The sequence below is a fragment of the Stegodyphus dumicola genome, chromosome 6, assembly GCF_044657685.1.
Source record: "Stegodyphus dumicola isolate Sdum_Otavi_A_Nest chromosome 6, ASM4465768v1".
Lineage (NCBI taxonomy): Eukaryota > Metazoa > Arthropoda > Arachnida > Araneae > Eresidae > Stegodyphus > Stegodyphus dumicola.
In genome coordinates, this window is record NC_140773.1 from 187,321,124 (window position 1) to 187,344,889 (window position 23,766).

A 23,766-nucleotide genomic window follows, 5' to 3' on the forward strand; every position below is an offset into this window, starting at 1 on the left:
AGCTGTAACGCCAGGACACCCGTGTCGGGTGAAAGAAAGACAGGTTGTCTTTTAAATTATTTATTTGATAAACTAAAATAGATTTCTTGATTAAAACATAAAAAATAAACTGATCATTACAGCCCTAAATCATAAAATATCCGCTAGCGCAGATTGGACGCAAAAAAGGCGTCCTTTTTATTGTAGCTACAGCATAAAATAACTATTGTTCTACGGAAACCACTGGCGTGGTTTAGAACGTAAAAGATGCGTCCTGTCACCTCAAAATCACATGAAGATATCTTACAAAAAAATTTCACTCGTTTTGTTATCTGCGAAGAGAAACATAATTAGTTTCTTGTGTCCAGAAACTCCCAGGGGGTTTTATCTACAGTCCTGCTTTTTGCAGGTATGGTCCATTTTGTCCGAGAACAAACAGGAAGTTATAATTCAGCACCTGTGCCCGCGGGGGTGCTAGTAGCTGTATCGTCACATCGTCTTTCTCTTCTGGCTCAAGTCAAATATAATGAAATTGCAAGGATTTATTTATTTTTATCTAACCAGTTTAATTTTATGTTCAGTACCTTTACCGTCTTTCTCGCTTTCCGTTTTCCTGCCAGGATAAAAATTTTTTTTTCACACGTATTCAAAGGAAGATAGCATTCAAAGAAAGGTTTTTATATTTGAATCAGAGCATGTTCCGCCTGCTGACGGCCACGTTACTACTTGAAACTCTTCGATAGCTGTTTGTCTGTAGCTTTATGTTATTCCTGTCGTTAGAGCTTGCCACGCAGCTTAGGTTTGAGCCAACTGGCTCTGTGTAGCCTTTGGCTCAATTTAGTTTAGTTTCAATTAAAATTCATTACCTTTTTGAGTTATGCCATAAACACTGGCTGGTGTTGTAAGCACAAGAAATGCCTTCTTTTAACTTACTGAGTTTACACCTTTCTTGTTTCTTTGTTTTGACTGCTGTGTGGTCGTGGATAGTAATGTAAGTCGCTTACGTTCAGATTCAGGCTCGTGTCAGTTTATGCTCCCAAAGAAGGTGAGACTCTACAAAGTTTCTAATTAAGATTTAAACAATCTAAACAATGTAAAAATAATACAGTACACACTGTAAAAAAATCTGTTAGGTTACTAAGAAAACTCATGGAAACTGGGATGCCATGGGTTATTTGAGTAACAGAAACAGGTGTTTTCTTTGTAACATTACAAGAGTTTTGCCTGTAATGGTTACAGATCTTTTCCTTGTAATATCACAGCATATAGTTATGTAAGTAGAACATATTTTTCTCATGTAAATTCCCAAACGATATATCTGTAATGGTTACAGATTATTTGCGTGTAATATTACAGCAAATAATTATGTAAAAAGAACATGTTTTTCTCATGTAAAATTACAACAGATATATCTGTAACCGTTACAGGTTATTTGCTTGTATTATTATAGCAAGTTATTATGTGAGTAGAAGATACTTTTCTTACGTAAAATTCCAATGGTTGTATCTGTAAAAGTTCCAGATTATTTCCTTCTAATATCCCATTAAGTAATTATGTGTGTAGAATATATTTTTCATAGATAATACTAAAGGATATGTCTATAAAAGTAATAGATTTTTTTTTTTCTAAAATGATGCTTATTATAATAAAATATGTTGAAATCAAGATGTTTTGAGTAAAACAATATCTGCATGTGTATGTCATTATACAGATATATGCAAGTGAAGCATAATAGTTTGGCTTTTTAAATTAGTCAATTTGACCTCAGAATAGCATTAATTTAAAAGATGCGCTTTCAACAGCAATGTTCGTTTTTCAAAAAGTAACATTAGTCTGTTGCAGAGTATTTTTGTTTTATGAAGAGAAAATTATGTCTGATATTATTGAAAGGCCTTTCAAATTATCATTTTGATTAATTTAAAAGTTCAAATTGATATGCTACTCCTTATATTTGCCCTGTAAAATAGCTGAAAAAAATAGTATGTTTTATTTGCAAGTTTTAGTGTCAGTTAATAAGATATGTTCTAGAACTTTCTTTTCAGTAATTTTAGCTAAAATAGACACACGTTGCTTTAGATTTAATTTATAAGAGTAAACGTGTTGCATGTTGATATGATCATATTATTACAGTAAAAGACATTTTGTGAAATATTTCTATGAAGAACTCAGAACAGCTGTTCTTCATATTTCAAAAATATATTCTCTCCTTCTAAAAAATGACATCAGTAAATTAAAGAATTCAACATAGCAATGAACTTCATTTTGTTACTACAAGGAATTCAAATTTTGTTCATACGCTTGAATTACAACGTCTAACTAATCTTTTTATTCTTATCTGCACTCAGTGTTTGTCAACAGTCTGCTATTGTTTGAAATAATGCATAACGTTTTTACTTACCTTCAAATAATTTCCTTTGAATTAACAGATAGAAGTCTTTCATTAAAAACCTAATGTCATGCTTTTTGAATAAGCATAAAACTTTGCCAACTGACTTTAATTTTTAAAGCCTTGCTCCCTTAAAATTCTTAATACAATTATGCCTTTAAGAAATTTATTTCTAAAATTAATACTTCAATTAATTTCTAAAATTAATACTTCAATAATAGTTAATTGTTTAGCTTAAAATTTAATGCATTTTAATTTGACCTATAATTTTTTACAAACACAATATGTAATAAATCTAAGCTTAATATTTACCATTTCGAAAGTGATACTAAAAAAGTATTCCTAGTTATTATAAATTTCGAGATTCGCATACAAAATTGTGAAATAAACATGTGACAACAGAAAACAAACTTTATGCTCTCTCTATATTACAGCATATTAATTAAGAAGTTTATTGAATTTATAATTTTATTGTGAAACACTATGAAGCAAATAATATGCTAATTAAAATAGAGAAGTAAAAATAATTTATTACTTAATTCATAAACTTTACATAAAACCTGAAAAAAAGAATTAATTAAAAAATAACATAATATAATTTAATAAACATTTCATAAAAATTCGTTTCGACTGCTTGGAAAAAATGAAAGGTTTTTCCCCTCTTTGTAAACCATGTCTCCTAAATAAAGAAAAAAACATTTCTTTTAAAATCATAATCATGCTCTTTAAAAGCTTATAAAAATTATTTTAATAGATGTTTTAAACATGTGCTAATATAACACTTTTAATCATATTTCTTTATAATATCTTAATTAATTAAGAACAGCTTAAATTCTTTAAAAAAATTGGATTACAGTGAACCGTCTCATTACGACAAGCTATCTCAGTCAATCACTTTTTAAATTTAACCAGCATTCCTCATAAAATAACTAATTAGTAAACATAACTTCTCTCGGATGCCCACTATCATTTAAAGATCAAAATTTTCAGGAATCACGTATAGCTAGCTTAGAGAAGGTTCATTGTACAAAAACAGCCAATATTCAAATATTTTCATAAATGAAGCCACCATAGTTATTAAATATAATATACAGTATACTTATATTCAGAATTCAGAACTTGAATAAATTTCTCGAACTGTTTTAGCATTCGAAAAATATTATATTTATTACCTTAAATTTCTAAAACAATATTACATATTCGTCCAAAGGAATCACTGGGACTCGAACAACATTTTCCCCCTAGCTTTCTTTTAGCACGAGATTCTGAATATGTTTTAATGATTTAGGTAATGTTTGTCTTCCTTAAGGCGCTCACAAAACAAGTTATCCTAAATGTTTTGTCCACATAGTGGTCATTTTCATCTTACTAACTGATTTGCTAGTGGATTTTGGGTGCATGGCCTATCATTGATGAAACAATAATAGTAAACAGCTTCAAGAAAATGGGGATATCTAATGCTCTTGATGCCATATTCCCACTTATTTTTACTAATTTTATCTTCTGAAAATTAAGAGGGAAAAATTAAACGAATAATTTAATTTCTAAAGGACACAGTCACAGTAGGAATATAACAAATGAAAAGTAATCATAGATAAACTACTACTATCACAATATTATTTATTTAAAAGAAACCTCTATTTCAATAAGAATACAAATAATTGCAACATCTAATAAGTTATCTCATTTCTTCTTTATAATTTGAACTTCTGTCATTCTCATTGTTGTTCTTGCAAATCCTCAGGCCTCAGATCGTACATAAAGAATTAGAGAAGGTTGTGGTCCGATGCTTGCTAGGGTGAACATTCAGCTGATATGGCAAAATTGCACAGTGAATGGCAGTTGGTATTTGCTTTCACTGTCATAGATCATTGTTTGTATTAGGCTGACATAATATTCAACAGTTAGAAGAGAAAGATTCAAAGGGGCCTTAAGTGTGCAAAAGTTTGCCTTTGTTAGTATGACGAAAACAATCATTATGTTGATAAATCCATTTTAAAATCTTGAGATATTCATTTTCTGAATGCATTAAAAGGGGGAAAATTATGTAAATATTTTTTTAATTTTCAGAATCTGGTTCTAAAGCTGGGTGGGGTGGAATATGCAACGCAATACGATAATTCTGAAGATCATTGCTCGTGGCAGTACAAACTAAACGGTGATAACTTGCATGCTGTAGAAGAAGACACAAATTGCAGTTCCAGATGCATTAAATGCTTTGAGGTCTAGGGAGTAGCAGTGGGCAATAGTAAGAGTGAAATTCAAGGTATAGGGAAGTAGGAATGAAAATTACTTTTATCAGATAACTTAAATGGTTATGTTACTAAGCGTTCTTATTGGAATGTAGGTTTCTTTTAAATAATAATACTATGATAGTTACCAGTAGTTCATTCATGAATATTTTTGATTGGCTATGATCTTATTGTAATCACATCCTTCAAAATTAAATTGATTGCTTAATTTCCCCCTAGATTTTCATACTATAATATAAAAGGAGGAAAAAAGTCTGTAAGTAAACATAACTCCTCTTTCTCTCTCTATATATAGACATGTATTTCGTGTGCAACTAAGCAAAACAAATGTGACTTTTTATTCTTTAAAAAAAATTGTGTAAATAAATAGGATGAGAATTAAGTTCATTTCAAAGACTTATGACACATGAAATATACATGATCAAAATAAATTAGAAAAGTTCAAATAAATTTTAAGCTAAATTACGTGTTGCAATGTAAGTTGCAATAATTCAAATGTAATAATTAATACTAACAAAACCAAACATCATATTCCCATTCTGCAAAGTATAAAAATTCTTCTGCAAAACTGAAAAAATGACCAACACTTTGGCTTATTTGATAACTTTCAAATTCACTCCTTTGTTTGCATTTAGAATTTATAACTTTAATTTTCCACAGAAATTTGTTTTTGATTTTAAAAAATTTCACTGGCATAATTTCATTCACTTCAGCATATATTAATAGATGCAGAAGGTTTTTGTACCTTACATAATTTTAAATCTTATGTAAACTAACGTAATTAACAACAAAATCAAAACATAGATCAGAAACTGCATAAAATTTAATTAATAATTACTACTAGTGTCACACGAAATGCTATGAAATTAATTAATAAAATAAGAATGAGATAAAATATATAGAATTAATATTCCACATGTGTGAAGTTTGGAAGTTTTACGTTAAATATTTTTTTTAATTAAGTATTTTTGAAAATGACCCCTTAAAGCATGGGACCTTTCGTAATTAGAACTTGCAAATCCACTTCGCTAGTCTTTCATAACATTGCTTTTCTTTTATTAACAAGAAATATTGCATTCAGTTATTTAATTTAAGATATCAAAAATAATGCTACTGAAAGGCATGAATACTTACTTAAATTTGAAATTAATTTGGTTGACTTAAAATAATATTTAAAAAAATAAATCTTCATATATACGTTTAAAAATCAGACCTTATTAATTTTCTTTTATTTGAACGATATCTGAATTCTGCCTTAGTTTGGACTAGTAAATCATTGGGCAATTAAATGCCAAGCTATAAGAGAACTAATGTAGTTTACAAATGCACTGAATTTTATTTCCGTTATTAACTTTCAAAGAAAGTAAACTTTTCTGCATATTTGCATCATTTGGATTGATAGAATATGGCAAAGCATGCAAAGGCTATCAGCCTAAAGGGAAGTATATATTCATGGGCGGTTTTGTAAGGAAAAGTAGCTTGCATTTCCATTTATTCATGTGTGTATATATACATATATTTACATTGTTAATGCTAAAATCAATGCTTCATTAAAAATTTATTATTATTTTATTTTTAATACAACATACAGATACAGAATTGTTTTAAATTCCAATAAACAATAATAATTTATTTTTAAGAAAACTTATTTTATGATTTATATATTATATTACATGAATAAGAGAAACATTTGTCAAGAAATGTATTAAACTTGTATTAGCAGATTCATGCTATCCTAGTAACAAGACTATCATACTTCAAAACTGTAATAAAACTGGGAAAAATAAAATCAACATAAATTCTACATTAAATGTTTAAAAACTTATAAGTATGCAATGGTAGTTATATATACAATATAATATATGTTGTCATTTATAAAATATTAATGAAATGATATTTTTGGAAATAATGCACAAAATTTCAGTTTTGTTTTATAATTAGTTTAACGAATTGTTAGAAAAATATTTTAGGTCATTTCCATTTTTCCCCTGTTGATATTGGTATATTAAAATATATGGAATAATTAAGTTGCATCTAGTTAGTAAAACAAAACATTACGAAAAGTATGATACGGAATATTTTTAATCAATATAATTACTTCATTTTGGAATTATAATATTTTCGTAAGAAATTAATACCACTGAAAAAAATATTATTACACTAAATGAATAAACGAGATTCTCGACCGCGTTGTTCAAGTTTTTGTAATTTTACTTCATAACACACTCGTACATAAACATATTAGACTGAATTATAAACCAGGTATAACTAATTAGATAATCCTAGAAAAAGAATAAACTAAACCTAGTAAGCAAAAAATATATACATTACATTCAGAATTCTAAATGTTTATATAAACGTTTCTCGCAAGGCCTGCCGGGAAAAAGATGTCAAACTTTCTTTGGTCAGACGATTGGAAAAGAACGCTAACATGATTAGTTTTGTTTTCAACAACCACATTACCATTTCAATTAAATACCACAAACAGTGATTAAATTTTGGAATAATTAGTTTTAAATAATAATACGGGCAATTTAAGGCGTAATTTATCGGATGCACAATGACAAAATACTACTATTAGATCTGCATTTGGAATAAATATTTTGCACTCTTTCAACTCATTAGACATTACGAACACTGATATTAATTAATCGCAAAGCTTAAACTTTTAAATACTTACTCACTACATATAACAGTGCAAAGTGCATGAGAATAATCTGCATAAAATGAACAAAAAATATTTCAAGTAGTAATTGTAAACATTTTCTTACTTACCTGCGCTATACAACCAACATGCAGTCAGCCATGTTTTTTTCTGCAACAAGCTTTCAAACACTTTTCTCCTGATTGGCTAATTTCCAGTCAGTCACGTGATTCTTCTGCGCGGCTACTGAAACATTATCTGTAATGCTACAAGCAAATCAGTGTTACCGCTACAGTTTACTTTCAACCTGTTACCATTACAGGAAATTCTTCTGTAACTTTTTGATTTCTTTTACTTTATAAAACTTTTGCCTGTAAGGAGCGAACTTTTTTTTTACCGTGCAGTACATATTTTTAGAAGCTATTAAATGAATATTTTCGATGTGTACCTCAACATACAATATTTTGTAACTAGTTTTCACAAATTAATATAGAAAGAAATTACACTGGACCTCGATGTGTCGTTCCTCGACAATCGTTTTTCGCAAGTACCGTTTTTGGTTCATTTGGCAGTAACTCTTGGTTAGGAATGAAGCTTTACTATATGAATAGCGCTAGTCGAACTACCAGTGTTTACCGCTTGGATGCCAGTGGTCCTCTTTCAAAATAAGTACGTATTTAATCTAGAGGGGAAAAGCGACTCAAATGTCCGAAATTTTCGAATATCCGCCTGGGTTGCGCTCCCAGATATTTATAGTTCTGCTTCTTTCATCTACAAATTAAAGGATATTAGCTCAAAGCCATGGTATTTATAACAATTGTCTGAATTCATTTTTTTACTTCTTTCTTCATAGCCTGTAACTTAACATCAGAAAGCTCAAAAGTATTAATATTTACACATTAAAGCAAGCAAACTTGATGATGGAGTAGTTCGCGGTTGTCAAGGAGAGCTTAACTTTCTCTTTAAGGCTTAACATTTTGTCAGGTGAAATTTTCCGGGGGAAAGGTGCGATGGTTATTCTCTAGGTATTTTAAATATCCCACCTACATTGAATTTTTCATAACTATAATGGATGAATTTCGTTAGTTTGGTGTCAGCCGACAAACGCGGTGACAAATAGGTTTTCTTATCCCTTCGAATTTAGCCGCGATTTGAGTAGAATGTTTGGATAAGATTGAACATCATATTAAAGACAGTATTACCAATAAAATGTACTTAATTACACAGAAACATAACGAAAGGTTTCAAAGGAATATAAATGGAATTTCTTCGATTAATGTGCATTTGAATCTGAAAGGGATGGGTTTCATTGTGAAGAAACGTATATTATTTTTTTAAGGATTTAATATTTGCTAAATGTTTGAAATGGCTATATTTTGTATTTAGTAAATTAAAAAAAAAATAACCAATTTTAGTCATATCCAATAATTTTTTAAAAGTCTTGTAATATATTCGAACGTGTATTAAATAATATGTTTAAATTGGCATGAAACAAGATAGTAGTGCGATAGCGATCTACTTAAAGAATTACGTCAAATGAACAGAAAAGTTTGAAGCTCTCTTGAGATTAACAAGAGCTCTTACAAGCAAGTAAACCACCAAAAATAGCTTTGGAAGAAAAACAGAGTTAAAGAAGTTCTGCTTAACACGCGAGGAATATGGTAGATCAGCAAAATCATTCTTTGAGTATAGTCTAAGCAAGCAATAATTATTACGTAGAAGCTCAAACGTGACTATATTAAAGAAGCATTTACACGTTAATCTACCCGTCACAACTGTTATTATCACAAAACGTAAAAAATATTATCTCCAGTCACACTTGTGGCTAAGCAGCAGCCAGTCAGGAAAGGTTAAACTGCACGTGCGTGGATATGCAGCTGTTTTCAGCAAAATAGTCGAACGAATGTCAGTTCTTGTTTATTTCACTATGAGTGGTTGGTTCTTAACCATATTGTATAAAGTTCAACAGTTAGAGCATCTAGACAAAATCTTTACACTACTTTCATGTTCACTTTTTATCACTTTTTCTCCTTATGTGTAGCAAGTTCTGGCTGCCTAGCACAGAAGTTCAGCTTACCCCACTTGTGATTGCAAAATCCTGGAGTGAATGCTCCATAATAATCTCAGTCTAGCTGATTGACTGATAGCTCCAGTGCAGCTGATATTCGTAAGGTTTCTCAAGGGAACGGATTAATACTTTTGGAAATTTCGAAATAGTCCCTCCTAGGATTTCAAATACGCTATTTTCGAAAACTTCCATAATGTCGCCAAGCTGGCGAGAGATCGCCAAACATAGTCAAAACTCGGTAGAAGGATTTTTAGTTCAAGAATCTGTTAAGAAGAAAAACTTCACCAAAACAGGAGTGGCTCCATCACAACGCAGAGGGAAACATTTGCGCATGCGCGAAATAGCTGTCGCTAAAGCTCCAAAGTTCGAAGCCAGCGTCGAAGTACTCTAGTTCTAGATCAGCTATCTTTACAATTCAAACGTCAATCGACTCAGATTTAAAAAATCTGTATGAAATAAACAAATATAAACATACTAAATCGTTACAAATTTGAAATTAATTACGACACACATTACACAGAACTGTCATACAAAATGTATTAAGTAGGTAAATAAATAAATAAAAACTAATGCATAAAAATACAAAAATATCAGTATCTAATTATAAGCAAATTCAACAAATATTTAGAACAATTTACAAGACAGAGAATTAAATGACCAGAACGCTCTTAAAATCTTAGGGGCTTGAATGCTTCTAAAATAGTTTGTGAAAACTTCTCTTTCAATAAAAAATGATCAACTTAATGGCTGATATAATAACAAAGGTACCCTTAATATAAGTGATAAGTGATAAGTGACGGTGGACGTGGGCACTGTCCCTTTGCCGTAAAGATTAATCAGTACAGCACCACGTCCACCCTTATCTAAAGTTGGCTAGAGATTGCATATAGGTACATATAGAACATAATAATTATTCCTGTAATTACGCAAATGAACTTGGGAGAGCTTTCATGCAGGGCTAGTACATATGCACTACATGTGTGCAGAAGGCGGTTGCAACTAAATTACTTCAGTGCACGTATAAATAGTGCTGTGCATATACATATTTACATAATTATGACATTGCATGTCTTATATAGACACTATGCGATACGGCATTGACATTATATATGAGGTATGAGATAATAGTGGTATTACATTACCATTATTGACATTACATTTACGAATTACATTATGCAGATTCAACTCTGTAAATACATTGTCAGGAGCAACATTGCATATAGAACACATTTATAACACTATATTTGCTCTTGCTTTTATGTGATTGAGCTTCAGGATGGCGTACAAGCAGACCTGATATATAGACATTATAGGTGCTCAAGGCAGAGGTCCTGCTGTACCTGTGAGATTTTTGTACAGGCACATAGATACTTATTTATGACAGTGTTTGCATATAATGCGGTACTGTAAGTATTTTCTATATTATGTTACGTAATTCAATACAACATTGCATATGACTTTACATTACTATTCAGAAATGACGTTACACTTGCGTTACGTGGTATTACATTTACAGTTTGTGCAGCGTTCGGATTCAGCAGTGTTTTTATTATGTCCAACGTGACATTAGATTTTGATACATATTGAGCAATATAATTGCTCTGGCAGTTATGCAAATGAGGTTAGGATGTCTGACATGGCTGGGCATGTGAGTATACATTTCTACTGTTCATAGGAGCATCTTGCTATGTCACTGCGGTATGCGCAGACTGTACTGTACATATGCTTTTGCATACATATTCTAAGATATTGTCCTTTGACTGTTCAGTACATCCGATGCGACATTTACATTTAAATACACGCATTTAAAGCAGTTAGGTTGTGCAGCCACTTATGGGGATGGGCATTGGGTAGCATTACACTTGCAATTCAGGTCTAGGCAGAGCCTGAAGTCAGCTGGGTACTTTCTTTGTTTGACACGTCCTCCATATTAATATTCACTGTTAAATTAGTGGAGATGTTCGCGCATACTTGCTGATGTGCATGAACTATTTTATATAATGGTTTTTAAGTTATTTCATTGCTTGAATTTTGATTAGTACTGCTGAGATGTTGCGGTACGCTTCGGATAAACAGTACATGTACACATACGCGGTATACTTAGCCTTGCGTATACGTGGTATATGGGGCCTTGCACTAATTATTCGACTGCGCAAAGGTCAGTTCCGTGTCTGGCAAGTAAATTCATAATTTTAATGAAAGATACTTTCATACAGCCCCTTATATAACGGTAGACGTTAGTCATTAAAAGGAATTTGCTTAAGACAAAAACTAGTGCCTCGGCCTTTCAAGCAATCTCATGTTATCATTTAAATTTACCACTGAAGAGCATTACTGAGAAAAATGCATTACGATTTCTGATCTACGAGGTCAATATGAAACGTTTAAAGACGTTACTAACTGAAGTTCGATCGATACATGAATCAATAAATAAAGGTAAGGAAGAACTTTGGCATCAGCATTCATCAAGACAAATCAAACTGTGGAATCGAATGAAATTTATATCGGAAAACTAAAACACTAGATGTAACATGAGAATTCTTTCTCCTAACATAATTACAAAATTGCTGCAAAATGGCAGAGAAACCAAAGAAGTATGTTGCGAGTTAGTTACGACAATTCTCTATTGATCAGATTATCTTATTGATAACTTCTGATTGTATAAACATTTATATTGAGACGATTACTTATTATTTTTAGAGCGACAGAGATGCTCGTTGGAAGAAATCTGAAAAAAAAAAAAAAAAAAAAAAAAAGCCTTCTTAGACTTTCTGATGAAAGGTTTACTTAATTTTTCTAAAGGTTATAATTATTTAAAACAAGCCTTTCCTTTACCTTCTCGTTTCTCACCTGCGTTTACTTGCCAGAATGAGTTTTCAGGATTTCAGTTTATGTAAATCAGGTAGAAAGCAGTATTTAAGCTGGAGTCTGGGTCACTTCAGTAGAAGAACGTAGGAGAACGTGATTTGCCTTTCGGCCACGCTAGTTTAAACTTATTGTTATTCGGTCTTATTGTTACGTGCCTGCTAGTATACGCCGGTGATCTTAAATACGGACCAACTCTGTTAGTCAATTCTGTGCAACTTCGGCTGGTTAATTTTAGTTACTATTAGATTAGTTTTATATTTTCTATCTTGAGAAATCCGAAGTGGAGGCTTATTGTAAGCCTGAGAAGGGGCCATCTGTTAATTTATTTTGAGTTGGAATAAAAGGTAAATTTAACACTTGTTTGGACTTGTTACTTACAAAAACTTAGCGAATAGTCATTACATAGTTCTTCAATATTCTAACTCTTAAAGGAACTCCAATTTAACTACGACTTTACTCTGGAAGTTTGAGGGCCTCAGAAATGGCGATGTATAGATATTCGAAACATGTAACACAGCTGAATATACCATCATTTATTTCATGCGTTGGTTTTGTATACTATTAACTAAATAAGATCCTATTTAATGAAAACCCATTGTGGTTCATTCATGGTAAAAACACACTAATTGTAACGAAGACAGTACATCCTTAACAATTGTATAACGCAAACTATTTAGCATCAACATTTGCAGTATTTTCAGGGTTGTTAGATAGTCCTTTGGTGTGAGATAATAGTAACAGTACTAATAACGTAACATTTAAAATGCGATAACGGAACATTTAAAAACAATGAGACAAAATATTATTTTAGACTGCAAAAATCCTTAAATTTTAACATTATACATGTACTAGTATTTGGGTAATAGAATGAGAAATAGTAGTAGTAATGAAAATCACGCTCCGTACTGTAAAATTTTGCTGCAATTGTGACAAGATTCTCAAATAAACTATTGAAAATTTATATAATGTAAGAGGATTTATATATTTACATAAAAGTTTTGAAAGAAATATCTAATTTTTGTAACACTTTCTACTTTCATATATAACTCCTTTTATTATTTCTAATTTTGGAGTATTATGTAAATGTATGCCTCTTCGAATAGCCAAGTTAAATTCTGTGCCGCCCAGATGGTACCATGGTTAGGAGAGCCTACTACGATACCTAAGAGCCAGGGTTCGAATCCCGAAGAAGGCATGTATGTAAATTGTCTGTACCCTCACAGGAGGTAGCGGACGCTACCTATTAGGTGCCTCCATAATAAAATGACCACAAATTCTGGCCTTGGTAATGGCGAAAACATAAAAATGGTTAGTGCCCGCCCCCCCCCCCCAAAAAAAAATTTCTCTACCATTTTTTAGTCTGCATTACCCACTGTGAATTGCATTATATTGCTGTTTTTGAATAATGTTATCTAATCTGAAAACACAAAATTGCCATGATTTGTAGTTTGCCTTTTTCTTTCATTAAATAGTATAACTAATTCACTTATAATTGTACCATCAATTAACTAAGTTGCTTGTTTTGAAACAAAATTTCCATACAATACAATCAAAGGTTTCTTTATTGAGAACATTTAGTTAAATTAAGTTTTGAAAAAATTTTCAAATGTTTTTAAAAATTAGATTAAAAAGTAAGCTCGAGATTAAGAAAATAAGGCTTTATACACAGCACTAAATATATGATATCTACGACGCGATTTCAAAGTGAAAACAAACTGTCATGGCAGACAGCCTAGGGCATTATTCTTTGCCCCAGTTTTAAGATTTTTATGCCTTCAGATAATCTGCATAAATTAGTTGTAGAATTAATTATCAACAACCTAAAGTTGTTTAAGTAGTACTAACAAAGCCGCCATTTGTTTCTATTTTAAACTCTTAGTCAAATAGTGAATTAAGTCAATTTGTGCACCAACTTCAGTGTCTTTTTGCCGGACTGGGACCAAAAGTAAATTTTCAGTTTTGCTCACCCAAAGGTCTGTCTTCCTGCCCCCCGCGACCGAATTGCTTGTTTTCCTCATAGAAACTCTAATTGTAAAAATTGTTAAGTGCTTTTAACTGTATTTGGTGTTTAATGTTTTTCTATATTTTGCAGCTTTTAATGAAGATATTTTGAGTTTTTATGTATTTATGCTTTGCCGCGAAGTGAGAACTGAATTACTTGAATGAGAAGTATATCTGTAATGAAATTCGAGGAAATAAATTTAAAAGAAATGCAGTAAAAAAGGTGTATAATTTAATAGGCCGTACAAGGGCGTCATGTAGTCTCCAGATTACATGTTTTCTTTTAAATGTCGTGATGTTTTTATTTCCTGCCAAGCGTACCGAAAACCTTTTTCGGGAAGGATGCAAGAGTAATCCTCAAAATAGACAATCCGCGCATGAAATTATCAGGAGATCAGAGTATATACGATGAATGTTTAAAGAGATAAAGCTTATAGCCCCTTTTCACGAACATACTTGCATAAAGAATTAATGAAGCTTTCTGAGGGTTGTGGGATTAGAGCTACTAAATGCTGACAGTTTCTCACCATATTCGGTTTCCCTGGAATACTGGAGCGTACTGCGCGTTTCTTTGAAGTTGAACAAATACAATCCATTATGTTTTAGAAAGTTATCCATGACAGGCACTGTTTCAGTTTTTTATAAATACCCAATGATTGTCTTATAGATCCTTAAACACTGCTTTTACAAATGGGACTTTTAATAACTTCGTAAGATTTAACATAGGAACAATTTTAATAAAATTTAACAGAGGAACTCCAGTCCGTGTTTTAATTGTGCACGAAGTTGTTCATATTTGCCTAGTGTAAAATATACCTCGTGCAACCAGAAGAGAAGCATGGAAATCTATTATGAAAATAAAATGTTTCATTTATTCGTTTACAAGAGATTAATAGTTATGATATAAGTATACAATAAGTAAACAGAAATGAAAATTTATTAAGTAAAATTTATGGACAGATTTCCAAAGGAAAATCACCATTTTAACATTTTATGAATATTTGTATGAAGGTACTAATTATCTAATTTCAATCAGCATTAATTAAAAAAGTCTGATGTAGATATCATAAGAATTCCTTGTATACCCTATTAAATTATACAGTATTTTTCTAAACTCATACTTCGACCTAAGTTGAAAATACCATCGAAAATTGCAAAATTTGAAATTAAATATCCCGGCCAGATTTGTCGTAGAATTGTAGCAGAGAAATTTATGCATTTTTATTTTTGTCATAACGAGTATAAAACTTTTCTAGCTATAAGTATAAGAACTGGGAGATCACATTAAAAGTTAGATTCATTATTTGCAAACAGGAGGTGCACTGCTACAAGTTATAGCAGTCCCACATACAAAATTTCAACGTTATGATGCCAACAGTTTTATAGTTATGCGAGATACATAAGTGCATACGTACAAACATCATGCAAAAAGGCGTTTTGAATCCATTTTATAATCCATTTCGGAAAAAAGGTTGGTTGGTTGATTTTTTAATGGCACAAAACCTCGAGGGTTATTATGCGCCAGACAAATGGTGAATAAAATTCAAGATGCACAAACATACTGTATCAAATGAATTGATGAGATAAACCTGAAATGCTGATGAAGGCATGGAGAAATGACTTTAAAATTTTGAATCATTGAATTTTATTGAATCAAGAGCACTCAGAGAGTCAGAGTAGATGATGAACTTTCTGCTATTCTGCTTAGTAATAAAGATTAAGGAATTCAAAATGCCAAAAGTTTCTGCGGTAAAGACAGATGCCGCCTTATGAAGTTTACTGCTCTTGATTTCTTTATCACAAACAAAAGCTGCCCGACAGGATCTTGATTCTTTGAGCCATCAGTAAAAATTGCTCTATATTTGGAATAATTGTTTCTATGCTCCAGGAAAACTTGTTGATATTGGACATCATTGGTACTGCTCTTCTTAAGTTCTACAAAAATGTTAAGTAGGTGAATGTTCACTTCTTGCCAGGAAGCAATACCGAAAAAGTTAAAGCTTTTGAAATGAAGATCATTTAGGTTGAATTCTTCAATCAGTGAGTGAATGCGAAGATCAAAAGGAGGGATACATGAAGGACGTGCTTGGTAAAGACACCAGTACTGATCAGATGTCATGAGTCGGACAGGATGTTCGGCCTGTGACATTACTTTATAATGAAGATCAATGGACAACTGCTTGCGTCTGAATATAAAAATAGTAATAGTAAATAAATAGTGCATACTGAGATTGAGAAGCGTAAATTAATCTGAACCGCCACAGCTTGAAGGGAGGTCGTCAAAGAGAGAGTAGTGTATGGGTGATTGTGGGAGGCGATAAGTCCCGTGGACAAAATGCATCTGATACAGTGCTTTCTATGTCGCTTCTTAGTATTTTGGTCACAATGGGAGTATCGGGAACATTGTTGGAGCAGGAAAGTATCATAGCATTCATATTTAAATGGAGAAAGTTTCGGGTCCGACCGCCCCATCCCCATGGAGCCCAACAAGGGAACGCAGATTCCTACGTCAGGGCTAGCCAGACCTATATGCAAACTGAAGTCCCACAGTTGGCTTTTCCAAAAGCCGACTTTTCCCGAGAGCTTGTCCCCAAGCCACTGACACAAGGACTAGTGACCAGCCGATTAACACCCGTGAGGACGACCTCCCGTAAGGTGCCTTCCGTTTAACTGAAGCAGAGGCCAAAGTAGTGTTTTGGGGACAGTACCTCGTCCCTCAACTACCAGGACCATCCTTTCCAGTGACACGGGTCTCCACGCACGGCAAACACGTGGGCAGTTTTCTCACCACTCGGAAGAACTAGAGACAAGGCTGTTCCAGTTTCTTATGACGAGCCCGAACCTCAGATGAGGAAACCACAAGGGAGAAGGAAAACGAGAAAAGTTGCAGTTAAGAGGAGAGGAGGCAGAAAAGAGGAGAGATCACTGGGGCTCCAGGATTGTGACACCCGATCACCAAGATGGTAACCCCCTGAAGGATCTTCACCTACTATGCTCTAGCTGGGCATGTTGGAACGGCCTTCACGCCTAGGGTGGCCCTACCAGGAGCTTTGCTCCCCACGTTCTTCGTTCCGCCCAGTGACACTCCCTCCGCCACGTTGAGGTAGCATAGCAGAACTTGGGGGGGGGGGGTTCGGAAAAAAGGAGTCACCAAATTTGTTTAAAATGCAGCCCACGGGCTGCTTGCCAAAATTTTCAGTCCCATCTCTTTACTATGTAGAATTTTATCAATTTTTGTATATTAGAAACAAAATTTGCAGAAGTGAAAAAATATATACAATTTACCAATAAGGGAATTTATATTCGTTATGCATGACTTTATGGCTCCTCAACAATATTTTCTGTTTTACCATATTTATTGCAGAGGAGAAAATAATACACCAGTTGCATAATTTGTAATGTTTAATTTCAGGCGATTTTACATTTGTTATATTTTCTCTATACAACACGAAACGCTATTAGCGCAACCACTTTGCGCAGTTTGAAGAGCTTTTACTCTCTCTCTTTTTCTCTCTCTCTCACACACACACACCAGAAAAAAGTAAGAGAGAGAGAGAGAAACCTGCCTTATAATTGCAAAATATTTTTTGTTACATACAAGTATGTTATCACGTTTTTATGTGCTAATTAGGTGTTTATCTTGCCAGGGCTTTGAACAGTTTTTTTCGCCTTCTGCTCTAAAATAAAGTTGCTTTGTAATCTGTACGCCACAATAATAATGAGTGTACTATGACTGCAGAATGCTCCGTATGATTAAAAATATAAAATACTATGCCATAGTTCTACAGAATTACTATATAGTATTCAAATGACATTTTAAAAATTGTTTCATAATTTATATTCTTTAAACTCGTCATTTAAATAACAATTTTAGTTAAGTTTGGGTTTTTTTGCGTGGCAATGATTTATGTTTGATAATGTGTAAAAGAAGTAAATTCACTTAAGAATTGAAAGAACGTCGCATACGCTATCTTGCTTCGTAAATGAAAACATTCAAGCTCAGTTTAATTGCTCGGAATAAAATTTGTTTAAGGTAAAAAAATGGAACACGCAATTAAGTAGTATTTCGCAGTAGTTGCGTAATTGCTGCTTTACGCAGAAATAAACGTTAACAGAAGTTAGCATTAATTCTTGTACGTTTAACTTTTTCTTTCCAATTTAAAAAAAAAAAAAAAAAAAAAAAAAAACGCCATATTATAAAAAAAGTGTATTTCTTTCAATGCATAAAACTGAGAAAAAGTATAAAGATTAAGAGAGCAAAACATAATAATCAGACAATTAATAAACATATGAAAAGATTAATTCCATATTAATTCTTGAAAAGGTTTTCCAGTCTAAATACGCAATTTTCCGTTCTGGTAAAATTAAATGAAGTGTACAAAAAGATAGAATTTTAAAATGAATATATTAATTTTTAATTAAGTAATTTATCTTGAGGGGGAGGGAAGTCTAAGTAACAAGAAGAAATATGTGCATATTAGTGTTCTCCATAAAAACTTCTCTATTTTAAGAAATTTTAATTAGCTAATTCCTATTTTTTTTAATTATGATCTTTCTCAATCTCAGTGTACATAAATAGCAGCTATTTGATGTGGACACCACATTACTTCCTTGCACGGCCTATTAGATTGTACACGTTTTTTATTGCACTTCATTTAAACTTATTTTATAGATTTCATTAGAGATATACTTCTCTATCAATTCAATCCAGTTCTTGAAGTGAAGAGAGTGGAATTAAAAACGCTGGCAGTGTCAGATCTATCAACCGCCAGTAAAGAAACAGCAGAGAGGCTTCATTGTGGATTATATATAGTAACAGGTCATTTCAACTGACTAGAAAAGTTTCCTTGCGGTATGTTTAGATTCCACTTGAACTTACAACTGAAATCTGCATTAACATAATCTGCATTTGTATTTCTCTGTTCCCGAGGAATGAAGAGGAATTTTCCTTAGGGATACTATAAACTGTAAAGGAAAAAAATAAAAAAGGATTTGTTACGCTAATGCTACCGAATAAAGACAGTGGCTGAGCGCCCCCCCCCCAAAAAAATGAAGAATTGTATTGAATTGTATTGAATGTATTTAACTGTTACAAAATGACTAAACAATTAATGCAGATACTTTGTAAGGTACTTCTCCTGCCTTCTTAGCATGTCTTCGTGATGTAATGGCCAGCACACTCGGCGCATATTCGAGAGGTCCGTGGTTCGAGTCCCGGCGAGGGCATTACTCATTTTTCATGTCTCCTATTTCTAATAACCTAATATCATCAGTTATATAATTTAAAACGAGCTCTAGTCATCCAGCGATTTACATTCATCAACAAACATGAATTGTGAGTTAGCATTACAACAGGAAAATGTTAGCTCACGTATTGCAAGAGTGACTCGATAGAGGTTTAACAACAGGAAATTCTTCCTCATCCGTCTGACGATCTCGATATGCTGCCTTCAATTATTACGTTCGTTGCAACATTTTCTTGTTAGGAAAACCTTCTAAAGTAAACAGAAGATAAGAAATGTAATAATTGAATATTTTGGAGCAAAACCAAAATAATAACAATAAATTCTTCGTAAAAAGGATTGAAAAGGTGTCCGAAAATGGGCTAATATCACAGAAAATGACTGAAACTGTATTAATATTAAGATTTATGTAACAATATTTTGTTTCGCATTTGAAGTTGTCCGTCATATTGCCATATTATTTTCCTTTCAATATGATATTTCTGTGAATGCCTAATTCTTGTTTATTCTGCTGAAGAAAAGCGAAAACGAACACATATGGAGAAAAGAAAGATGCAGACATATCATAAATGTACATAAAAAGCATCTTTTTAGAGTTTTGCGAAATGTTTGCCATACTGTCTAAAATAATATCAACATCGCTCTCTGGGGAGGTATACTTTTACATGAAAAGAGAACACATATGCACATTTTATTAGTAATTTGATGAAATCCTGTTCCAAGCAGCCCTCTGTATTTCTATTTCTTTCAGTTAAGACCTTTGCAGTTCATTTTTTACTCAGTTTTACATTGATTGCAATTTACAGGGTCACTTTTGGAATATTCTTGTTTCCTGTGCAGCAGAGGCAAAACAAATGCATCATGCACTTTCAGTAGACAAATAATTGGAACACAATGTACTTTTTTTTGCAGAATTGTAAGTCATCCCAATTTCCAAATGAACATTGGGATACGAATGAACACGCATCAATCCAGGGTGTTATCGCATAATGTAAGTGCGGTGTTCACACACTGACCGGTTCGTATCATTTTATTTTGAAAGTTGTAAGGAATGAGTCTTTTACTAAATGCAACTTGTGGCTAATCTTCAACAAGTTTGTAAACGACTTACTGCAGTGTCTTCAGAAATACTATGCAGACTTGTGAAGGGTAAAAGACCCTAAGATGAACAAAAGGCACCCCTTCTGCTTACAAATCAGCCAGCACATATGGTGAGAACTCGAAATGGAAATTCAGTGTAAAACTAACTCTAAAAAGATAATAGCCAAGGACTACGTAGTATAATCTAAACTCGAAGCTGGCTCTTAAAGCTTCACCAGCGTGAAATACTATCGGCAGTTATAATGCAAGGCGCAAGACAGGAGCTCTTATCTTAGAATAGCACTCCTAGCAACGTGGCCTTCATTAGGCGAAACACTCTCTGGCTAAACCATCTCAAACTCTCACTTGAATACACGCGAGCTAATTTTAATTTCAATAATTTCATAAAATTCATTAATTTCATAAAACGGAAAGAGAAAAGTAAGAGTTTCTAAATATAAAATAGCGGGTTAAACAAATTAAATTTCAAGGTTTCGATTTCTGGTGCTCCGGAAGTAATAACTTCCAAAATGTGAAATATTGTAATTACGGAATATCGTAGCATTAGGCTGTATACATATCACAGCACTGGTCTGCTACATATCACAGCAATGGTCACAGCACAGTCCAAAATACTGGCAGTCAAAAATATATTGCTATGACAATTCTTCATTATTCTGAGCCACAATATATTATTATGACAGTTTTGCATTGAGGACCACGATTGCGCCATTGCTGGTCTATGCCTTTTTTCATATCATTTTGGAGAAATTTTCCTACTAGATAATTATACAATCAGATCAGAATGTTTTAAATTTAAAATTATGCAAAACTGCAATGCGAATATCATGATAATTATTACGTTAAGAGAAAGTTTTAATCTTTCCTAACAACTAGTTCATTCATTTTCCATCAACATCATTTCTTATTGGATTCATTTCATCCAATAAGAAATATTTATTACTTTCTATATATATTCACGACTATATTATGCTAAAACTTCTGTCCTCACCGTAACGTAACGGAGATATTAACCATTATATTTATTGTTACTATTTTTTGGTTACTCAACTTGGAAAATACCGCTATTTTCGGAGCCGTAAGTGCTTTATTTACCATTCACGTGTCACTGTATATTGTCATTCAATATTCGAAAGCTCATTTCATTGTTTTTCAAATTAAAGAAGTACATTGTTGAAATGCGTGACTTAAAAGCAATACATGCGCTTGTAAATAACATATACAAAATCGTCTGCTGCTCCTACTGAGAATCGAAATTAATAAATTCTAATCAACAATATCAGTGAATCTATTGAAAACATTATAACTAAAATATGCATTCAGTTTGCTAATAGAAGTTTAAATTTAATTTAATATATACATTAAAACATTTTAAAGTTGAAAATTAAATTAAATTAAAATTATTAATGAATTAATTGAAGTTTAAAAGTAACCATCTTCTCGTCTAATACTTTTATGTAGCATCTATAAATCTCGTTTCAATATGGAATTTATATTTACTTTAAGAAGCAGTTTATAAGGAATATTCAGGTTAACAGAAATTTTAAATTCAAATAATACAATAATTTATAAGAAAAATATCTTTTTATTCCTTTGAAAGCAGAATACGGTATTATACATCAACATTTGATTTGAAAAATTATTTTGACTAGCAGTCCACACATGAAAAGAGACTGAGCCGTTCTCCAGTAACCAAAACTTAAATTCGGGGGTAAGCGCTTTTTAAAGCAAAACAGAAATTTTCAACATCTCATTAGCCGTCATTTTGAAACCGCTGTTCTATAAACACAAGTGCTGGCTAGCTCTACAAGATAACAGAGTACCAAAACAGTTACAAACAGAATATACACCAAAACAGATATCAAAACGGAACACCTAATGTTTAACCTTCGAGTCACGGAAACAAAATATTGAAGACAGTATCTTAATCACAGATGAAGGTCGACTGCTGTAAGTTGATTTCCTCGCCACTAGATGTTGTTCGATTAATAGTTGGTTAACATCCAAATAGTTCTTTTACATTTTTGTATTTTAATGATATCTATAATTGATACAATTCATACTGCATTTAATTCAAGTCATTTACAAAATAACATTTTTATAAATACTTACATCATCACTAAAATTAATAAAGGCTATTTCTAATACTATGCACTACATACCACAGTACGAAATAGTAATGAGCGCGCTGGCGAACAATGATTTTTTTTCCATTTATAACCGTAAGATCTTATTTACGCATATTTAATAAATTTCAGCTATTTAACAGCAGAGGTAAAACAGTTGATAATGCTTCATAATTTGAAAAATAATTTGCAATGAGTATTTCTTTTTGCTGCAACCAGTAGTATAATGATATCTATAATTTAAATATTTGTTATGAAATCTTAAAGTAGCAATATTTCGCTAACGTTATATGTCATAAAACTGCTGACTTTGATGGCAGATAAGAAAACAGTTAATTCAAATTGTTAACTCAACGTATTGTGAGTATGAAAAAAAAAAAACACTTAAAATTTTACTGCGTTCTACAGCATAAGAGTTTTATACTACAGAATACATACTTTCAAGAAGGATAAAGAGAGATAAAGTTGACTGAAAGTATCCCTCCCAAAGGCAAAATAGAACAGTATCCGACAGGGGTAAATAGGTAAAAGAAAGAGATCTAGGACAAGCAGGGGTTATAAAAATTGCGTGTCTGAACGTTTACCTGGGGAATATATTGCATTGGTACGTAGGAAGTGTCCCGTCCTCACCCTTCAGGCACAGACATATATTTTACAGTTCTTTCCGATCCACTGTAACTTGAATTTACTTTTCTCAAAGGAAAGAGGATTTAAAGCAACAAGTTTGGAGCAAAAATACACGTATGGATATATAATATCCGGAAAGAATTGTCAGCACTGTAAGCGAAATTGTGAAATTGGAAACTTCGACACAAAGTCCGAATTATTTTGATATTATAAACATTATTAAAAATCCTAAAAAATTAAATATTATTTAGGAAGTTGAAACATACCTTTAAAAAAGAAAGAGAGATTAGATTATGTTCAAATGTATTTATTTATTTTAATCTTCAAATAAAGATTTAACAGTCAAGTTTATACATGCTGCGCATATGACGAATATAGACATAAAAGTTTAATTCGTTGTTGCTTTAGACATAACAGAAGGGTTGTTTGTATGCATATATAGCTGATAACCAAGCATACATATTGTTACGG